Genomic DNA, 10,020 nt, shown 5'->3' with positions numbered 1-10,020 from the left:
ATTAATGTAAGTTCTCCAGGTTGAAAGACAATGACCCCAAATATCTGACAGAAGAAAAGAAGGTTCTCCAGGATGTTTATATATATATATATATATATATAATTTTATATATTATTTACATTATATATTTTGTATACGTAATATATATTATATATTAATAATATATGTATTTTTTTGAGACAGGGTTTTGCTCTGTCACCTAGGCTGGAGTGCAGAGGCATGACCATAACTCACTACAGCTTTAATATCTCAGGCTCAAGCAATCCTCCTGCCTCAGCCTCCCTAGTAGCTGGGACTACAGGCATGTATCATCACAGCCAACTAATTTATTTTTATTTTTATTTTTTGTTTTAGTATTTAGTACAGATGAGGTTTCACTATGTTGCCCAGGCAAGTCTTGAACTCCCAAACTCAAGTGTTTTTCCCTCCTTGGCCACTGAAAGTGCTGAGGTTACAGACATGAGTCACTGTCTTGCCCCCATATTTAAAATAAATTTTTATTTTATCTTTTACATTCTTTAAAGCAGCAACAGCAATCATGTCGTGTAGGGTTTGTGTCATTTGTGAATGTAAAATATTAAAAACAATATCACAAAGGCAGGAGGAAAGTAAATGGAGCTAAACTATTTTGAAGTTTTTGCACTACTCATGAAGTGGTGAAACTACTAATTTAAGGTAAATTATACTTAGTCTGGAATGAGATGCATATTACAATCATTAAATTATGTTTTATATTCACTAGAAATATAATTCAAAAATATTTAAGAACTAACGGAAAAAGCAAAATGGAATGCTAAAAAATACTTCACTAATTAAACAGAAGTCAAGAAAGCATCATCAAAGGAACAAAAAACAGATGATTTAATAGAGACGAAAAGCAAAATAGTAGACTTATACCCAAATATATTAGTAATTACATTAAATGTAAGCAGATTAAATACTATAATTGAAAAACCAAGCTTGCCAGAGTGAATTTTAAAAATTATCCCAAATAATTCCTGCTTGCACATTAAATCTAAGGACACAGATAGGGTGAAAGTCAAAGGATGGTAAACTTATACCATGCAAACACTAACCAAAGGAAAGCTGGCACAGCTATGTTACAAACAGACAAAGTATACTTTAAGACAAAGAGTAATACTAGATATATAGAGAGTGACATTTCATGATAAAAAGGGTCAGTTCAACAGGAAAACACAATTCTAAATGTATACGCATCTAATAATATATCTCTAAAACAAGAATTGTTTAAACTAGAAAATTCACACTCATACATATAGATTTAAAACTATCTCCCTCTGTAACTGATAAAATAAGAAGACAAAAAGGCAGTATCCCAAAACTGCAGCATATATTCTTTTTCAATCAGACCTGGCAAAACCCATCAGCCTTAGATGATGAGAGGGCACTTTGACTAAAGTATTGATATTAAACGAAATTAAAGTCACCTGAATTATGATAATATATTCTGGGAGTAACATAGGCACTCTGTTAAGCCTAGGGAAATCCATAAAAATGAGGTGCAGCCTTTTCCTTCAATGAACTCATACTTTAATAATAATAATAATGATAACCAGGGTTTACACAGCAGTTTTTGTGTGCAAGCAACTATTTCAAATGCTTTATTTGTATTAATTCCCCCAAGAACCCAGTGAGGTGGATTATTATCTCCCATTTCACAGATGACAAAACCGAGGCACTGAGAAGCCAATCACTTCATCAAAGGTCAACCCGGCTAATAAGTGCTAGATCTGGGATTTGAACCCAGGGTTCTGGCGCTCTCCCATGTTCTTATTTCCGTTAGCCCTCTTTGAGAGTGAGCACTTCTTTCCTTACCAGGATTTAGGGTTCGGTAGAAGTACTTTGGAAAGCGTATCTGGTGAGTGGGCTGAAGCCCCCGTCTGCGCCGGAAAAAAAAAAAAAAAAAAAAAGCCCTCAGATCCGTCTTTTAGTTGCTTCTCTTCGTTTTTTCTCTCTGGTTTCTCATCACTCCAACCAGCCGCGACCAGGCCCAGGAAGAAGGCGGCGGCGGCGGCCTGGGAGGAGCCGAGCTCGGGCAACTGCACGGCCCGCGCCGGGCCCAGGAAGCGCGGCGGTCCAGCGGGCAGGAAGCGCGAGCGGCCCGAGCTCTGCAGTAGCGGCAGTGGCAAGCGCGCGGGGCGCCAATGAGCGCGTCAAACTTGAAGGGTCAAAGTGTAATAGGCAGCTTTTGATTTTGGGGGCAACCAACTGGGACATGATTGGTGAAAAGGAGTGCCTAAACAGCAAGCTGCTTACCGCAATTTCGGCCAGAAAGTGTGGGGGCCCCACAGGTATGGGTGCCTGGCGGGGGTCCGGGTGCGGACAGTGGTCTAGGGTTCCTGTGCTGCGCACAGCCTCCTCATTACCACTGAAGGGAAGCTGTGGAAACGAGAAGGGGCAGCTGGGACATGGCGACACCAAGAGAATAGAGACCTCCAGACTCATTGAGGGTTTCTGCCATGAAGTTATCATGTCTGCAGCATGTGGGCGGAACCACACCTTGGCCTTGACAGAAACGGGCTCCGTGTTTGCGTTTGGGGAGAACAAGATGGGGCAGCTGGGCCTTGCCAATCAGACAGACTCTGTCCGCAGCCCCGTGTAGATAATGTATAACGGCTGGCATTTACTAAAATGGCCTGTGGGGCTGAATTCAGTATGATAATGGACTGAAAAGGAAACCTCTATTCTTTTGGGTGGCCTGAATATGGTCACCTGGGACACAACTCGGATGGGAAGTTCATCTCCCCAGCACAGCGGATAGAGTACGACTGCGAACTGGTACCCCCGCGAGTGGTCATCTTCATCGAGAAGACAGATTCTGCCTGTACCAAAAGGTGGTTGTGCGAGACGTGGCCTGTGGTGCTAACCACACGCTAGTCCTGGACTCCCAGAAGCGAGTCTTCTCCTAGGGCTTCGGTAGCTATGCCTGGCTGGGCCACGCAGAGCAGAAGGACGAGATGGTCCCCCACTTGGTGAAGCTGTTTGACTTCCCTGGGCGTGGGGTGCCCCAGATCTATGCTGGTTACACCTGCTCCTTGGCCCTCAGTGAAGTGGGTGGTCTGTTTTTCTGGGGGGCCACCAACACCTGCCATGAATCTGCCATGTACCCAAAAGCAGTGCAGGACCTCTGTGGCTGGAGAATCTGGAGCCTGGCTTGTGGGAAGAGCAGCATCATTGTGGCTGCCGATGAGAGCACCATCAGCTGGGGCCCAACACCGACCTTCGGGGAACTGGTCTACGGAGACCACAAGCCCAAGTCTTCCACTGCAGCTCAGGAGGTGAAGACTCCGGATGACATTTTCTCAGAGAAGGTCGCCATGGGCTACTCACACTCCTTGGTGATAGCAAGAGATGAAAGTGAGACCGAGAAAGAAAAGATCAAGAAACTGCCAGAATACAACCCCGAACCCTCTGGATGCTCCCGGAGACTCCTCCGACTCCACACCTCTCGCGGCAGCTGTCGTTTCCATATGCACTGGGACGTGAAGTCAAACAAGGAATTTAAAAAAGCAAAAGTTGACCGAAGATGCATTTTTGTTTGGACTCTCTGAGGTTCCGTTTTACAAGTGATCCAACCTTACCTTCTTTTTTTCTGTATGCTTTCCAAAGTACGTTTTTTCCCCTTGATATCGATTTAAAATACTTGCTAATAGTTGACTTATTCCTACAAAAGAGGCAGAAACTTTGAGCAATGTAGGTTTTTTAAAAGCTTTTTCTTTCTTCCTCTCCTGAATACACTCCCCAAAACACCCCTTTCCAATTATAATTAGCATTGCGATCCAAGCAGATGCTACATGGAAGAAGAATTGCCATTTACTCAAAAAAAAAAAAAAAAAAAAAAATTTGTCCCTTACAAGAACCGGCAGCAGCTAAGCAAAGTCAGTTCCTTGCCCGCCCGCCTCCATCCAAAATCATGCTCGCGTGCTTCGGAAGCGGGTCACTCCTTTCCCGCTTTTTCTTGCAGATCGTACTAGGCCAGTGTTGGTTCTGTTTCTCTCCTTGGCGGCCTGTACGCCCACAGCCTTCTGGCTGCAACACTATAGAATCTGTCCTGTCCCCGGCGATGGGGGATTGGGAGTCTGTGCTTAGCCATTTATATCGACCTCAGCTGTTAACGAAGTCCAAATGAAAATCAGGTGATGGTGGAACCATGTGGCCTTGGAGGTGGGGCAGAGGTGGGAACATTTGTATCAGTTGAGTCGGCTTCGTGGCTTCCTGTGGAGCCAGGGCTGAGCCTTGCTAGGCGCACTCGCCACTTAGAGACTGATCAGCCAGCAGTCAAGTGTATTCTCCAGTCCTTGCAAGAAGGATCAGCCCTTTCCATAGCAGCGCTGACCACCCTGTGTCTTGGTCTCCTTTTCTACCCCGCCTGCATCCTGCCTTGCACTGGCCATCCTGTTGCTGAGACTGGGGGTACCGTTCTGCTGACTCAGCTCCCTTGGCTCTGGTACCAAATAGTTGGGATTACTGAAGAGTCCCCTTCCTCGAGTGTCAGCACGGATGCTGTGACTGCCACCCGCGTCCCCGTCAAGTGCCTGAACTCGCCGCCGTGTGCGCTGTGCTGAGTGAGTTACGAGGTGCCTTTTCTGGAACCCTCCCCTCGCCTGGACCCAAGAGAGGCGACAGCTCTGGCTGGGGTTCTTGGTTTCCAGAGGGTCTGGACTGGTTTGGGTACTTTAAAATAGATATTTAGTTCAGTGGTGCTTATGGGGAGTTGGGAATAGAACTTAAGTGTGAGACTTGGGTGGATGGGAAATAGTTAAATATTGGTCTCTTCAAGTTTTTCGTTTTTGTTTTTGTTTTGTTTTGCTTTGCTATTGTTACCACTTGTCACTGTCTCCATGTTAAAATGCCAAAAATGATCTTGTTGCTCCACCCCAGTCTCTTCTTACCGTGACTCCTGCCCTTGGAGGCCACATAGCAGTGTCCGTCCCGCCAGTCCCAAGGCCTGTAGGAGGAGACTGGCCTGCATCTCTCTAAGACTTAGTCTGAGGCCAGGCGCATCTTTTGTTCTGTGTTCAATCAGTAGTCCAGGGGAGAAGCTTCTGCCACTTCAGAGCTTTGCTAAACTAACCTAATTTGTCCATATCACCCCAAAACCACCATCTCTGACTCAGGCTTCCATGGGATAACCTGATCCGTTTCCCTGGACAGTTCTCTTTACTGGAAGGCAGCCCCAGCACCTGTGCTCCCGGCACCCTTGAGGTCTCTCCTTTGAGTCGTGGTCACCGAGAGGGTTGAGGAAGCAGCACTGGAGGTCCCAGCCTTTGCAGGAGCTGTCCTGGGTGGAGCTGGACTTAGATCTTCCAGTGGCCAGCCACTTCTAGAACCCTAGCCAGGGACTGGAGCAGGAAAGTGGCCTTCGAAGAGAAGACTGCCTTGTCCCCCAACTCCTTTTGGCTTAGATTGAAAAATGAACTTCCTAATGGGTTAAATCCTTTAAAACAAGGAGTTGGGGAGAAGGGCGTCATGCACTCCTAGAGAGAGGTACACAGTTGCCCAGCTGGGAACATGTTAGGCGCTGACCCCGCGGGCGACTGACTGGTCTTCCAGCTCAGGAAAAAGAATTTGAAAGAGGCTTAGAGTGAAGTGGAATCAAAGAAGAGGATGTGATTTGGTCGAAGGTGCTTGGTTTAGTGCTGTAATTGTCATATATATATTTCTTGAAGTAAACATTTTAAATGAACGACATCGTTGTCTACTAAAAAAAAAAAAAAAAAAAAAAAGAAGTACTTTGGGAAAAGAAGAATGGGGGGATTTTCCCCCCAGGATCCCTTAGGGTCCCATCTTTGGAACTTCAAGCAAGCCCACATTTCCCTATGTAGTCACTCTGAGGGCTGGTCTGCAGGATGTGGTCTCTGGGCACATAATTAACCTCTAAAATAGAGGGGGTATTCCTGAGCCAGCCATCTGCACACATTGAGTTTAGATGTTTTGTCTTAGATGAAGCAATTGCTCATTCTAGAACCTCAACCCGGCAGCACACAAGGATAGCTAACTAATAAATTTTCCTAAGTGAATTTCTGGGAAGACTGGCCATTGAATCTTCCTCCTTCCAGAGCAACAGTACCACTGGCAGCATTTGCAAAAATCCCAGTAATTAGATTAATTTGCTAAATGCTACTGCAGATTCAAGGAGTATTTTAGACTTGATTTTATTTTGCTGTGTATGCTTCGTTTATTTCTTTATTACTGCTGTGGTTTAATTAATTTTTCTCAATTTTACGCTGGCCTTTCCTGCAAGGAGTCTGAGAGGTACCCTCTCAATGAGAGCTTCTTGTTCATCTTTGGTTTTTGGCATAGGAATTTTTCTTTATATTTTTGCTGTAGGGTTTCTCAGCCTGGGCACTATTGACATTTTGGGCCACATATATCTTTGTCATGGCAGCTGTCCTGTGCATTTTGGAATGCTTGGTGGCATTCTTGGATTTTAACCACCTGATGCCAGTAACACCTGCACCTTCAGTTGTGACACCAAAAATGTCTTCAGACAATGTCAAATGAGGAGGGAAGAACCACTGCTTTAGTTCATGGTTCGTGATAGGAAGAAAATTAAATACAGTCATAAAGTCCCAGTTATTAAATTTCTACACAACCAACTCCAGTGCAAATGGCAGACACCTGCAAGCTCCACCCTGGATGATTGTGAGATCTTGACAGCACAAACTTAGCCAGTTTCTAGCCCTGGGCCAGGCATAGTGTCTTCAGAAAATATTCATTTTAAAGTGAATGGTTAACACATAAAAATTCTTTCTAATGCCACAAATTTAGGGTAACTGGATGTCAAATAAACCAAATAATGTGGCTGGCTTGTTTGATTTTACACTGAATTTGCTGGCTTGCATTCATTTATTTGTATATTCATTTATTCTTTGGCTCAGCAGATTTTGCTACACCTGAGCAACCTGGCCTAATGGTTCATGGCATGGGTGCCGGTGCTGGTGCTGTATTACCTGGGTGCAAGCTCTGTTATTGCTACTCATTGGTTTTATGACCCCCGGCAAGTTTACTGACCTTTTTTTTTGTGCCTTAGTTTCCTCATTGGCAAAACAGAGAGGATGCATATGCATTGTACATACCTTAAAGAGTTAATTATAAGAATTCAGTTACGGCCGGACGCAGTGGCTCAAGCCTGTAATCCCAGCACTTTGGGAGGCCGAGACGGGCGGATCACGAGGTCAGGAGATCAAGACCATCCTGGCTAACACGGTGAAACCCCGTCTCTATTAAAAAATACAAAAAACTAGCTGGGCGAGGTGGCGGGGGCATGTAGTCCCAGCTACTCGGGAGGCTGAGGCAGGAGAATGGCATCAACCTGGGAGGCGGAGCTTGCAGTGAGCTGAGATCCGGCCACTGCACTCCAGCCTGGGCGACAGAGCGAGACTGTGTCTCAAAAAAAAAAAAAAAAAAAAAAAAAAAAAATTCAGTTACTTAATATATTTTAAGTGCTTAGACTGTTCTCAGACACCTAGTAAGCAGTATATACGTTTGCTATTATTATACCTAGTTGAGAAGGTAAAGAAGGATAAAGTGAAAGATGTGCATCAGAATAGCTCTAATTCGAGGCAGAATATAATACCTGTTGTAAGAGAAGTTCAAACTAAATGTGACAAAGAAGCAAGATCGTAGCCAATGGAGGGGTAGAGAAAGCACAGATAGCCTCATGACAGAGGAGATGTTTGAGTTGGGCTTTGCGCAGGGTACCATGTGAGGGGGGCATCTGGAGGAGGCAACAATAGAAGCAAAGTTGTGAGGATACATGAAGAGAATTTCTGATGGTCCTATTGAGCTGGAATTTAGGGAGATGATGGGAAATAGGTCTGACAACACAAGTTAGGAATTGACTAAAGAATTATGTAAAGTCTGAAACTCAGTGGGGCTGAGCTTTGGATCGCTGTTTCCTTACATGTCATGAAACCTCTCCAAACTTCAGATTTCTAACCTTAAAATGGGCAATGTTTACCTCTAGAATTGTGAGGATTAGTAGAAATAATAAAAAGGAAGAGTTTAGTACAATGCCCATAAACAGGATTTATCATTATTATTATCCTGAAAAAGAACTTGAATTGGGAAAGAAAAGGAGGGAAAAAGCAGAAGTACTTGGGTATTTGTCCATGCTGGTTGAACAGAGACAGGTACCTTACAATGCTTTGCCAGTGACAAAGCAGGATGATGATGACTACAACAAGAAGCCAGATAACACTTATTTGATAAAACAAAGTATGTTGAGTAACTGCCCCATGCCAAGCACTATGTTGCATACAGAGGATAAAACATGTAGCATCTAGTGCACACTGACAAGTGAGAACATGGAATATCTGACTTTCTGTTTCTGAGTTATTTCATTTAAGATCATGTCCTCCAGTTCCATGCATGTTGCAAAAAAAACAAACAAACATGATTTCATTCTTTTTCATGACTAAATAGTAGTCCATGGTGTGTGTGTGTGTGTATATATATATGTATACATATATATAGGTCTGACACACATATATGCATATATCACACACACATATATGCATATATCACATTTGCTTTATCTCATTATTCATTTATGGACACTTAGGTTAATTTCATGATTTTGCTATTGTAAATAGTGTTGTGCTAAACATATGAGTGCAGGTATCTTTTTGATATAATAATATTTTTCCTTTGGGTAGATACTCAGCAGTGGGGGATTTCTGTGTTAAAGGGTGGTTCTATTTGTAGTTCTTTGAGAGAGCTCCACACTGTTTTCCATAAAGATTGTACAAATTTACATTTGCACCAACAGTGTATAAGCATTCTCTTTTCTCTGCATCCTCACCAACATCTGTTATTTTTTGACTTTTTAATAATAGCCATTCTGACTGGTATAATATAGTATCTCATTGTGGTTTTAATTTGCACTTCTCTGATGATCAGTGGCATTGATCAGTGGCATTTCTTATACTTATTGGCAGTTTGTATTTCTTCTTTTGAACAATGTCTGTTCATGTCTTTTGCCCACTTTGTAATGGGGTTATTTGGTTTTTCCCTTGTTGAATTGTTTGAGTTCCCTGTAGATTCTAGATATTAGTCCTTTGTTGGATGCATAGTTTGTCAATATTTTCTCCCATTCTGTAGATTGTCTTTCATTCTGTTGATTATTTCTTTTGCTGTGCAGAAGCTTTTTAGTTTAATTAATTTCCATTTGTCTATTTTTGTTTTTGTTGCATTTGCTTTTGAGGCCTGAATCATGAATTATTTTCCTAGGCCAATGTTCAGAAAAGTTTTTCCTAGGTTTTCTTCAAGAATTTTTATAGTTTCAGGTTTTGCGTTTAAATCCTAAATCCAACTCCAAAATACCAAGTTATTTTGTTTTTGCTTTTATGTAAAGAAGGTGGTGAACATGAAAGAGGGCTGGGAGAGGCGGGTATACAGCGCTTTCATAAAGCACGGGAAAACTTCTTTAAAGTTCTTTTTCCTCATTGTATTTCACATTCACTGTCTCAACTCCTGCAGGTGCTTTAGTCTCTCTCTTCCCCAATTCCCACCTCATCTCCAATTTAGCCCCTCTAAACCTGATGCTGCAGACTTCCTTTTTTCTCCCCACCCACCCTAGTTCAATTCTTTATTACGTGGATTGACTTCACCTTTCCTGTCTCTCAATTACTACTGGTTCTCTCAGTCCCTAGATTTTGTATAATCAATGGACCAGGGTTGACTAAGCCAGTCAGGATCTTTCTTCCTTAGGAATATGGGGTAGGGAGTGAGGAAGAATGGCCTAGGAGTCTTATTAAAGGCAGAAACAGGGAAAGAGGCTACAAATACCCATTGACTAATGATTTTGGACCCTGTTTTAATGAACGAATAGAAGTGGTTCTTGTGAGTCCAACTGAATTCACTGACTGACAAGCTTTTTTAATGCATGTGGACACAGCCTAAGGGAGCTGTCTCAATTTGAACTGTAGAATTTTACCAACACTTCTGTCTATTATTGCATTATCAGTGCTCTCTGGTCAAAGACAATCAGGAATC

At 43.0% G+C, this 10,020-nt stretch overlaps 1 pseudogene; it reads left to right on the top strand.

Moving 5' to 3' along the window:
• Positions 1-1,785: 1,785 nt before the first annotated feature.
• On the top strand, positions 1,786-7,218 carry LOC101017468 (annotated as a pseudogene).
• Positions 7,219-10,020: the final 2,802 nt, after the last annotated feature.

Source organism: Papio anubis, chromosome 6 (genome assembly GCF_008728515.1).
Source record: "Papio anubis isolate 15944 chromosome 6, Panubis1.0, whole genome shotgun sequence".
Classification (NCBI taxonomy): Eukaryota; Metazoa; Chordata; class Mammalia; order Primates; family Cercopithecidae; genus Papio; species Papio anubis.
Note: the sequence above shows the minus strand (reverse complement) of the source record. Positions and strands in the feature narration are given on the sequence as shown.